Raw genomic sequence first — 12589 nt, 5'->3', positions numbered from 1 at the left:
TTTGTATATATTTTTTTGTGTGTATAATAAAATACCTTTTGCATATTCACTGCCGAAAGAATTTTTATTATTTACATATGTTTAACAAATAATTTTCATTTAAGACCACAAGCGTTACAAATGTTTCTTTCAAATTTTGTATATATTTTTGTGTGTGTGTGTAATAAAATACCTTTAGCATATTCACTGCCGAAAGAATTTTTATTATTCACATATGTTTAACAAATAATTTTCATTTAAGACCACAAGCGTTACAAATGTTTCTTCCAAATTTTGTATATATTTTTTTGTGTGTATAATAAAATACCTTTTGCATATTTACTGCCGAAAGAATTTTTATTATTTACATATGTTTAACAAATAATTTTCATTTAAGACCACAAGCGTTACAAATGTTTCTTTCAAATTTTGTATATATTTTTTTGTGTGTAATAAAATATTTAAGAAACCGAATCCGAAATGTAGATTTTTGAAAGTAATAATGTATTAAATGAAAAATACACCGAGTTGACGGATGAATGTAAAATTATGTAAACAATGGATATAAAATCTTAGAAATACCTACGACAAGGAAAACTGTTCCCCAGCGTGCGATAACGCTTGAATCGTTGCAAGAGGAAGGTATCGATGCATCGGTATCGCGTTTCTCTTCCTTCGACGTTTCGAGAGCATCATAGTTACCGGTAAGCGTGACACAAAGGTTATTACGCTGGCACGATAACATCCGGGCATAGCTGACGTGTTTGACTGACGAGCTCTCAGACGTCGCTGCAGGAGCACGCCATTTGCGGACGGCCGGCTGATACTTATCTGCAGGTAATTAGAACTTGGACCTGGAATCACGCATACAGTTTCCGCCGTTGTTCCAGGACTGCTTTCGCACAGTAACACTGACAATGATAATTATACACTTCCCCTGTACTTTGACATGGTTGACGTGTAGTTTATAGAAGCTTCGATTCTGTGTACCTTCAAGAGAAGTTTTTTCGATTCCAAGCTTTTTGTTCGTTTCGTATAGAAGTTTATGTTCGTTAAGTGTGTCGACTTTCGGTACTACGCTGCGAATGTTAATAAGGTGGACAGTGTAAATAACGGTGACATAACTGAAATGAAGGTTATGTGCCCGGTCTATACAGTTAGGTACAAAATTTGAATTTAAATTTATATTCAAATGTAATGTAAATTTAAGTTTACATTTAAAATTAACACTAGATGGTTTTCAGATTTTGAGATTATGTTGTTTTTGGTAATTACTATAAGTATACAAGTGCTCTGTTGACAAACTCGATGATCACCGATGTTGACATGGGATCAAGATCGCATTTACGTATTTATGTTTATCATATTATTTTAATTGGAACTAGGTATATACGAATAATTAAATATAATGTTAAATTTCCATCTTGACACTTTCTAGAGGCATCGGCTAAAGTTATTACACAGACTGGAAGCGAAAAGTAGGAAACTGTCGAGGAAAAGGCAGCCGGACACCTTTCTCGTTAATAGAGAACGGCGGAACTCTTTCTATCAACTTTCTAGTCCCGTCACGGCAATTAGCAAAGTACCTGCACGTGCGGATAAATCCTCTCGTGGCAGAAGCGCGACTTATTTATGACCATCCGCGTCCCGAGACCCGACTAAAGGGTTAAAAGCGAAACAATGCCACGGTCGACATTGTTTTGATGCGGTCAGAACTGAGGAAGATCGGTGAAAAGGCGCATAAACCCTCACGTCGTGTGCCAGTTTTCCCAAACGGAAGCTTCGACGTGAAACTCGTTGGTTTTTCCATCCGCTGACATTTTCTCTCTGTACGAAAATTGCCAATAAAAAGATTTGTCTGTTCGACCGCTAGAATTCTTGCGGCTTGGATAAAATTTTCTAATTTGATGCAAAGATCGATATTTGTTGTCGAGTTTTTTTTTAGGAAGAATCGATAATATTAGCTTTTCATTTCTCTTCTCTTTCCAAAATCTTTTTCTTTTGATATGAAATATGTTAATTCAAGATGCAGTTTGAATTTCACAAAATTTTAATTTAATATTGTGGTTATTGATATATATATATATATATATATATATATATATATATATATAATATATATATAATATATATATAATTTGAATACATTACATGAATTATATATATATATATATGTAATTCAAACTACATCTTGAATTAACAAATTTCACATGAAAAGAAGATTTTTGGGAAGAGGGCAGAAATGAAAACCAAATATTACCGATTATGTGGTTATTGATACATAGATCAATATATCAATAAAATTCTCTGTAATTCAATACACATATGTATATTGGCAAAAGTCTTAGGGTACCAATAATGTGAATTATAAAATTATCACAGAGAAAAGTCCTGAAAGTATAATGTGTACCTACTACCGCGTCGCCAGGAAACGAAAACTTCCTATCAAAGGGTAAACGCCGTACCCTATTAGACCGGTATTTTTGCAACGATACAGCAGATCCAGGTTCTCGAGAGGAACGATAACGGTAATCGTAGCGTTGGTTGGCGGCCTCGCAGAGGAAGGCAGCCACGGTGTTCATGATCAGAAGAGCGGCAGTATCCTGGTCCTCCCTTTAGTAGTCTCATACCACTAGCGTATACCCTTACTATGGTACCCCTGGCGGCGCGGTGCTAGCCATGACACGAGAATGTGATTAATGATCGCAACAGAGAGCCATGCACCGTACACCGCTCTCCTCTCTTTTCCCTCTTCTCCCCCGCCGTAAACTCGCCGGGTTCTCCTTCTCTGTCGTCCGTTCCTCTCTTCCCTGGACGGCCACCGCGTTTTCTCTTCCCTCTGGTATCGTTCTCTCTTTCAGCAACCCCTGCTGTTGCCGCTGACGTTGCTGCCGCGGTTGCTGCTGCCGCAACTGCCCTCTCTCTTTCTTTCTCTCTTATTCTCTACTTGCAATCTGACTGCCTGCCAACTTTCTTCCATAGTTCTTCATCCTCGTTCTCCCTCCTCGTGGCCACCGCTGATTATCCATCGACTATTTCCAACGCTGCCTCCAGCTGGTTTTCGCCGTTTTTCCTCGAGATTCTCTTGTTCGACGCACCAACGTTGGCCTCGCTTCGACAGAAGATGAGCAGTCTCGAGGGAAGAATAAAGAGAAGACAAGTTTTAAATAATTCTACAACGAGCTCAGTATAACTGATACCGTACAGCTTCTTGGATTTGGTAAAATAGATCAGATTCGACTTTAAAAATGATGAACTCTGTTTCAGAAATCTTGGAGCAGTATGTTTGTTTCAATACAGAGAAACGTTAAGTAATTGTATGTACATGGTAAGGTGCTTGGACGGATTTTCCTAAGGGCTGAATTATATTATAAAGGTTGGTTTAAGAGTTAGGGCTTGATCGCCTAACATTTAATTTCTTGTTTGTTATTATTTCACTTAATTGAACGTATTCAATTTTATTTACTTTCTCTTCCTCTTCTTTATAGAGTGGAGAGTTTCGTGTCCTCCGCGTTAAATGAACCTGTCCAAGGCAGGAGTCGTAAGAAATGAAGAAGTCACGGGAACAGAGGAAGAAATCAGTCAGTGCCTGCTCCAAGCACGATGACTTTGACTCTATCGACTCGTCTTCCGCTTATCTAAATCACTTATCGATATCTTGCCCTGATCCTGCTTTTCTTCAATATCCGATCGCCGTCGATCTTAATAATTGCACTTCTTCTTCTTTTCGATTTCAGCGATCCGTAAGTTTTATTCGTATTTACCAATTAAATAAACAACTTTTGTCAGGAAATATGGACTCAAAAAGCTAAACAGTTTGGAATTCCGTCGCCATTTCATACATTCTGCAAGGAATGGCGCTTTAAAATGGCTTCCAGATAAATATTATCTAGTTATCTCAACTTTTCAAATATGTTTGAACACGTATAATTTGTTACTAATATGCAAAAGTTTTTAATCGACTGTTTTCTCAATGAACGTCCTTATTTCTTAGCAAAATACAAAACACACCAATGTTACTCGCTTTGCTATCTAATTGAAACAAAAATTACATCAAAAGTTAGTTGAAACTTGTCACAAATTTATTAAACAATCCAAATTCTCTATTTCTAGCTTATATATCAAAATGCATACACGAAGAACCTGCATTCCAACTTCTACCAAAGTAACTAGACAAAATAAACCATCTACTGGTTCCACTCACCAATCTCTCCTCTTCGTCACGTGGAACAATCGTTTGAAAACTGCAGAACAGTAAACCACCCCTTTGATATTCCTGCTGTTATCATTTTCGCCAGACAATATTGTGTCCAAAATAATCCTCTAGTAGGATTGAACGATGATTCGACAGTGCGGCCATCGTTCGACGACGGTGACGAAGTCAGCAAGAGTGGAAAAGACTGGCAGGCGGAACGAAGACAGAGGCAGCGGGTACTCCCCGCGGAAATCAACGGGGCTGCGAGCGTTTCGTTGAAATTTCCGGCGTATTGTCGGCGTTCGGCGGCCGTGAATGATCCGGAGCCACCATCAACCCCTTTGTGAAGGAAGGGAGACGGCGAGGCGGGAACGAGGGCGAACCTGATGGGATATGGGGATGGCGACGCGTCCCTGGCGACGCCGCGACGCTGACAGCGTTCGGTCCCGGCGCCCTCTTCTCCCCGACTCTATTTCCGCGTTTTCTTTGACACACCCCGCATTAAATGCTTCAGCTGTTTCTACAAACTTGCGATCCGCACTATTCGCGTGATCGAATGGCGTTGGTCGAATGCGATGTTTGTTACCGAGGGACAAAATGGTTGATGGAACGAACGAAATTGAGGCTGTTTGAGAGAATCAGATTGTAAATGGTTGAATATTAATACATTGCACGTTTTCACATTCATGGGGATTCACGGATGCAAGAATATATAGAACGTGGATAGTATTTAATGTATGAAAGGAATTTACAATATAAAATATTCGCAGTGTTCATTGTAAAATTGAATGAATGAAGCAAATCTCGACTTTGAATCTATTTTACAATAACATGAATCTGTATAAACATCCGCTATGTAAATGTAACAAGTTTGGAGCATGAGGAGGAATTGTATTGTTTGAAATTGTAATTATTAGAAAATGTGTTCTACGTTCTGGATAGATTTGGACGTTTTGTGAAAGTAATTACCATAGCTTTTATCAATGAATGAAACAATTCTTCTTTCACAACTGATAAATATTAATGTCTGAAGTAACAATTATTTTTCTTAATCAAAAACAATTATTTTCTTAATCACAATTATAGAAGTGAGATAACACGTTCCTGGTTTCAAATTGATAGATTATCATGAAATAATCTTACAATATGAAACGAACTTGCAGCTGTAATTACTTTCCTTAATCGGTTCATATTGTATAATAGAATTACAGTTACATACTTAATACATCTTATGTCATAAGATTGCATTATGAAATGTGTGTAGTCAGGAATCGCTGTCTATAACATGGCTGTCTTATTAGCAACATTACGTTAAAAGTAATGCACGTAGCAGCGGTTAGAAGATGATAATTAGCTGATGGTACAGATTATCACAATCCTGTTACGATTGATGGAGTAGAAGGTGCTAATGATTATTTAAAGATGATGGTAATTAGGTAAATTAAAGCGCTACCCAGAGTTCTGAATAACAGTATGTTACGCAAATATAACGTGCAGCATGCGCCTGTACGTGATACTGTAATTTAAGTAGTATCTAACTTAATCGTTGCTACATAATTTGTTTCATATTTGTCTTCTTAACATGCCTGCTGATTTCTGAGTAGATTGCCGTTCTGTGGATAGTCATTTCCTGCAAACTTCGTATAAATAGAAAGCTCGAGGTTGCACGATCATGGTAAGACCACGAATTCTGCTAATCATCGCGCGAGGAAAAGTCCAAACAACCTTTTTCCAAAAGCAACTTCATGCTTTCCCAAATATTATTCGAATATATTATTCTAGATCAGTTTCTTTATTAACGAAGCTATTTTTTCAATTGTTTGCGTCGCTTTTATAGCAATGAACACGGCTGAGTTTACCACATCGAACAAGAAAGGATTAAAGCAATTTCTTCTGGAGACAACTTCATGGTCTTCGAAATATTATTGTTCAAAAGACATAACCTAGAAATAACTGCTTTTTTAACCAAGGTATTTCCTCGATCCTTTGCGATATTGCAATAATAATAAATGCATACGTTTGAAATAAAATAACAAATGTTTCAGATAATCGAGGAAGAAGAAAAGCGAAGAATATTCTTTTACCATCGATTCCTTGATTTTTCAAGCATTATTCCAACGATATATTTCAAAAGCAATTTCTTTAATATGATAGCTGGTTCTTCGATTGTTCACGATACTGTTATGGCAATAGACGCGTCCATGTTGGCGATATTAACATCGCCGACAGCGATGGCTGGCTGCCTTTTGTCCAGAGGGATGAAATACTTGATGATATTAAACATGAATAATGTAACGGTTTGGGGGCGAGCAATAGCGGCTGCGATAAGGCCTTCTGGAATACAACATACGCAAAATTACAATGTAACAGCTGTCAGGCTTGTACCAGGTCTGCGTCTGAATAAAAAAATTAAATCTATTGCTGCGATGTGTACGTACATTTTTAAACACATTTTTCTTTTTTTGTTTACATTATGATAACTTTTTTACAGAATGAAGAAATAATAGTGACTGACTGAATTGGAGAGCCAATGGAATCAATGAATTAAGATATCAACCACTTGGAAGGAAAATTGTAAAAGAATTTGCTCGTTTGGCAGTGGAAACTAGTTTTATTGACAGAAATCGCGCTGCGGGGTAAATTGGTGGAAACAAGAGGGCAAAGGGAGGAGGGAAAAAATCAGTGCCGGATGACTCGTCGGTTTTCGAGCGAACCGGAATGACTAAGTGTGAATTCAATTAAGGGTTTGTTTTAAGCATCTATCAGAGCTTGTTTACGGGCCAGCTCATTATTTACGTAACACGATGAAATTGACAATTTCAACTTGGCTAATTAACGCTGCCGATCGAAGAAATTTGTCCGGTTTCAAGTTCCTTCCCCTTTCGTCAAACTATCTACACACCTGGTACGACATATTTTCAAAACAAGTTCATCTCATATTATTTTAATGTTTATTGAATTTTTCAGAAGAATCAAGAAAGAAGAAAAGAGGAAATTGAGGAGCCAAAGGAACCAAGGAAGATAAATTATGAATTTCTTTTTTTTTGTTACTGCATATCCTTCAGAAATTTGTTTCAAGTTTGTTACCCTTTTGTCAAATTATCTATAATACATACATAGTACAAGATTTTTTCAAAACAAATTCATCTCATATTATTTTAATATTTACTGAATTTTTCAAAAGAATCAAAAAAGAAGAAAAAGGAAATTGAGGAGCCAAAGGAACCAAAGAAGAGAAATTATAAACTTCTTCTCTTTTCTTATTACATATCCTTCACAAATTTATTTCAAGTTTGTTACCCTTTTGTCAAATTATCTATAATACATACATAGTACAAGATTTTTTCAAAACAAATTCATCTCATATTATTTTAATATTTACTGAATTTTTCAAAAGAATCAAAAAAGAAGAAAAAGGAAATTGAGGAGCCAAAGGAACCAAAGAAGAGAAATTATAAACTTCTTCTCTTTTCTTATTATATATCTTTCACAAATTTATTTCAAGTTTGTTCCCCTTTTGTCAAACTATCTACACACACAATACAAAATTTTTTCAAAACAAATTCATCATGTTATTTTGATGTTTATTGAATTCTTCAGAAGAATCAAAAAAGAAGAAAAAGGAAATTGAGGAGCCAAAGGAACCAAAGAAAAGAAATTATAAGCTTCTTTTCTTTTGTTACTGCGCATTCTTTATTTGTATCTTCAGAACTAATAATAATATAATGTTAATAGTGTCCTTTGTAAAAAAACCCAAAATATCAATTCCAATTTTTACCATTTCACTCATTCTTTTCCATCAAACAGACGCATTCAACCGGAAACCTACATTTTCTAGATGTTTTGCCTGAAGAAGAGGAAATATCCTCTTACCCTCTATGAGCAGCAGCCATGAAAATCGAAACGTAGCCAGCGGAAAACAGCAGGGTGTTAATAATGGTTCAGGAATTCGGCTATGGACCAATGTCAAAGGATCTTTCCTCGTCCAATCCCGGTCGACGAGTACGGCAGGATGTTGTTGTAGGCTGGACCAAATAGTCCAGGGCGGACCCTTCTTTTAATTGTATCGAAGGGTCGATCCTGGAGCCTCGGCTCGTGAGAAACGGAATGCGTGCGTCACGGATCCAATTCATTCGTCCGGACCTTTTCCCGAAAATGTTGTCATTAATTTGGAGCACGACACTGTTCAGGGAAAATTGACAAATCGCTGGGAAGGCCGCGGTGTCCTTTAAGACACATGAAACTTTCCAAAGTTGTAGAGCGACAAGAAAAGAAGAAAAGAATAGAAATATATTTGTTAGGAGAAAAAAATTGAACTGCATGAAACGTAGATAGTCCGAAGGCATTTTGAAGAACGATTAGGAGTTTGTTTAAAACGACAGTACACCACGATTAAGACACTTTTTAAGCTGTAACTGTGAAGAATCGTAGCTCGTGTCCACGCTTTGTGCTCGAGAGGGGCTGTCACAATGGGAGCGATGGAAAAAAGAGAGCAGCTGTGAAGAGGAGCTTGAAATGGCGATTCTATGCGCGTCACGGGTCGCTCCGCTATGATCCTCCCTGCCCCGATGTCCGATTTCCCTCTTTACCATCGTCGGATTATGTTTTTGTCGAACGAGCGATGGGTTTAATTTCAAGTCGTCACGGCGTATCAAGCGATAAAGGAATTGCGCTCGATGCTCTGGATAACAGTCGATAACATGTCAGAATTCCAAGAACGAATTACACCTTGTGCGTGGAACTCGAATGAATTTCAAAAACCATATTTTACTATTTTAGTAGTATAAACCATATTTTATATTAAGAAAAATTGGCGAAGATATCTGATATCTCATAAGAAGACTGCCAATTTTGTTGCATATTTATACTTTTATGAAGTAGACCTAACCTAACTGAACCTAAGCAGAGCTTTGTTTTATCTTCTAAATACCATAACAGGAGAAAGAGATCTTCCAAATTTTAATATTTTACTATGTTGTCCACATTGAAATTTCTTATGAACACGTAGAAATCCAGAATCTGTTTACAAGAAAATTGATATTAGTCTTTGAATAGTAAAGTTTAAGTAAGGAACATTGTAATAGAAAATGGAGCAGAGTTCTAAGCTTCTGCCAGAAGTGGGATGATTTTTGATCAACAAGATTAATACTGATCCTTCTTCATCTTGGGTTAAGGGAATCGCAGGATTAATTACACGAAGGGCGATAATGCCCAATTCGGTTAGTGTCGAAGGGGATACTTGTCGAGGACTAAGAGGGTTTCGCCACTGGCTACTCCCTATGTTCCACGTAAACCACTGATAAAACGTGTCGTCGAGAAGCTGACGAAATTGACTATTTACACCCCGTATATATCGTGTAACATGATAGGATGTTCGTGCAACAAATTTAACCTGGGACCTGGTTTGTTCAGATCATTTTATTTTCACGCCATGATCCCCGAAAAATCAACATTTTCTCACCGATGAAAGATAAAGCAGACCTTCTGGAACCTTGCAACGCTTTGTGAAATATGAAAGTCACGCTGTTGCTACAGAACAAAATTAATTCGTGAGAACAGACGTAAAAACCGCAAATTCATTAATTTCACGTGTTCGACTGCGTAGCAACGTCATACTTTGAACAATCAATTTACAATGTTGCAACCGTAACTCTATATAATATTAAATAATTACGATACCAGATAAATGTAATATGTTTTCGTACATTTCGAGCGAATGAGAATAACGTGAAATTAATCGATTTTTCATTCAGCGCGATATAGAAGTCTAACGTTTTTATTTTTTTTTTATTTTTTTTTTTTATAACGCCATTTATTATTCAAGATACAAGAAGAAGAAAAAAGAGTGGAGGGACGCTGGTGGAACAAAAATTCTAATTTCCCCGTCGTTCAAAATTCATTCTCCGCGGCCGAAAACGAGTTTCTACGCAGGAATCCCGATCGCGACTCCCAGCCGGCCGTCGAGAAGACTCATTGCTATTCCGCGGGTAACTCATGCGGGGCATTATGGTAGTCACAGTCGGGGCTCTACTAAATTGAAAACAAGATCCGTCACGTTTTCAGGCAAGCAAAAAGAATTTTAATGAATTATAAGGAGCAGGTATGAAGGAGGATTGACAGGCGATCCTGGTGAAATTAAAGGAGCTACCCACTGATCACCGCTATCCGTCGTTGTGCTGCTGCTCCGACGTATTTTTTGCCTCGCCATAACCTCTGTGATAGGGGCGCTTTATTCATTTTTCGCGAAAAATTCCTTTTCTGTTTCTTTTGTATTCACATGTAAATATTTTTTACTCTAGGAAAAATTATTTTGTGACAGAGAAAATTTAATGATAGAAACACATTTTCTCAGGTGGTTTTTTATCATTTGGTTAATTAATAACCTAAAAAATTACGAATTAATATCGAAAGGGTTAACACTTTAACTGCCACGCCAAAGTCGAATGTGAAAATCGCCTGCCAACTGTATTTGGATTTTGTACGAGGCAACGTGCTTTCAAGGTTTACGAAAAGGATTTCAGGAAAGCGGATACGAAAGGACAAAAGTATTGCTTTAGTAATTATCGGTAGCTCTAATTTTAGACAATATTATGCCTGTCTTGTTCACGTGTTCATATACCGGGTCTTGCTTAAATTCAGCGCCTAACTAACCTACAAAGTATCTGTGAGAATAGCTTGAAGATAATTTCAAGGCCATTCAGTTTTGCGTGTCCATATATATGTATATGTATACAATGACGTCGTATGTAGCTTTTCAAAATCTACAGTAGCAATAGAAATAATTGAACACTTTGAAATCACACGTTTCGCTGAGGATGCCATGGGAGTGTTTTTATTATTCAAAGCATACAACGGCAAAATAATAATAAATTGATGATGTAAGACAACGTTCTCCCCCAATGGACCGTTTATCCTATTGGTGGTCACTGGTGACCACCGTGGCGCCTTGCTAACAGTTGATAGCCACATATTATAACAAGGCTTGGTTTATTTCAACAAACCATTCGCATTCGTTGTTTCGTCGCAAGCAAAACGTGCAGAATATATTGTTGAACGTGTAGAAGATATTAGTAAACAGTATTTGCTCATTATATGTAAGAGTAAGGTATGTTCTCATTTCTAACCTCAATTATATGATTTTAAAGCGGTATTTACTTATTTTATTTTCTAAGGTGTGTTTATAATAATATTCGTAGATTACTTGTCAAAGATGTGGATGCAAACACGGTGCACCGTTAGATGCAAGATTTGTCCTCATTTTCTTTTTATTGATGTTCTAATAAAAATGTTTAATTGTTCAATGGGGCACTTTTTATTTCAAAGTGTCTTCTATTTATCGGTTATATTGAAAATGCCCTAACTGTGAATTTTCATTCAATTATTACAATTATAAGAAGCTGAAGCGCTCCGGTCACCAATGACAACCGTGGCGTCACAGGAGAAACCGTGGGTCATATATGACTCACGTGGCAGTCAAAGTGTTAATACGTCTGTAGAGTAACATTCACAAAAGTTTCAATCTTGACAGAACCTACACCTAAGAACGACTAAACAATCCATCCTGTTTCTCATCAAACATTGTTATTTCCAACAAATAATGAGATCACGAGTTCATGTTGATCAATGATCGGCGAAAATTCCTGCACAAGCAAAGTACAGTAAACACGCAACACCTGGAGTGTCACCCCGAGCGTAGCTTCTCCTCTCAACAGCACCGCGCATGCAACCATAGGAACAGAGAGAAGATCACCGAGTTCACGTCGAATAGGTTGTGCAACGAGAGAAAAAAGAATTTAATGAATTATAAAGGCTCGATGCAGGCTAGGGAGGGGAGAGGGCGAACGAGGTCGAGGGAAGGGGATTGGCAGTCGATTCAGCCGGAATTAAAACGGCTGGCCGTCGTCGGCACTGCGGTACCGATCCGTCCTGGGGGTTTTCTTGCGCCCCTGAACCCTTGGTGTGCAGAGGAGGGTCCAGGAAAGAGTTGGAGAAAGAAAAAGGAGCTGCGAGACGCGGATGGAGGATACGAGCCAGAAGAGAAAGAAGAAGAAGATGAAGAAGGAGGCGGTGGTGGAGGTGGAGGTGGAGGAAGAGGAGGTTGAAACGATGGTACTAGGGGACTTGATGAGAACGCCTGGTGGGGGAGGGTTTCCGAAACAGCTCGCCGCTATCTCGACTGATCCGATCAAGATTAATGAACGTGCGGCTTGCGAGTCGAAGTCTTTGCGCCGCCCAGGCTGCTCGTTTCGTCTCTATCTGTTGGCCGACGGACACGTAGTCGCCTCTCTGTCGCTCTGATTCTTTTTCTCGGGCCGCTGATCCACGCAGGGGCAGCGTCTAGCGACAGGTACCGTCGACGAGTCCTGGTAATAGCGCGGTTCGCGGTGGCTGATGTTGCCGCGGCGACTCGTTCGC

At 38.2% G+C, this 12589-nt stretch overlaps 1 long non-coding RNA gene across 6 annotated transcripts; it reads left to right on the top strand.

Annotated features, from left to right (window-relative positions):
- Positions 1-699: 699 nt before the first annotated feature.
- Positions 700-8410, top strand: LOC105666683. Of its 6 annotated transcripts, none has more exons than XR_007227468.1 (10): positions 700-816; positions 870-1140; positions 1224-1327; positions 1418-1808; positions 2962-3355; positions 3468-3722; positions 4093-6144; positions 6220-6562; positions 6666-7079; positions 7142-8408. It is a non-coding gene; the product is annotated as an uncharacterized LOC105666683 (long non-coding RNA). The 6 variants fall into 6 exon arrangements; XR_007227472.1 differs by lacking the exon at positions 700-816 and having other exon boundaries at positions 825-1140; positions 4093-4233; positions 4307-6144; positions 7142-8410; XR_007227470.1 differs by lacking the exon at positions 700-816 and having other exon boundaries at positions 825-1140; positions 2962-3166; positions 3247-3355.
- Positions 8411-12589: the final 4179 nt, after the last annotated feature.

The sequence above is a fragment of the Bombus terrestris genome, chromosome 18, assembly GCF_910591885.1.
Source record: "Bombus terrestris chromosome 18, iyBomTerr1.2, whole genome shotgun sequence".
Classification (NCBI taxonomy): Eukaryota; Metazoa; Arthropoda; class Insecta; order Hymenoptera; family Apidae; genus Bombus; species Bombus terrestris.
The sequence above is the reverse complement of the archived record's forward strand: the minus strand, read 5'-3'. Positions and strand labels throughout refer to the sequence as shown.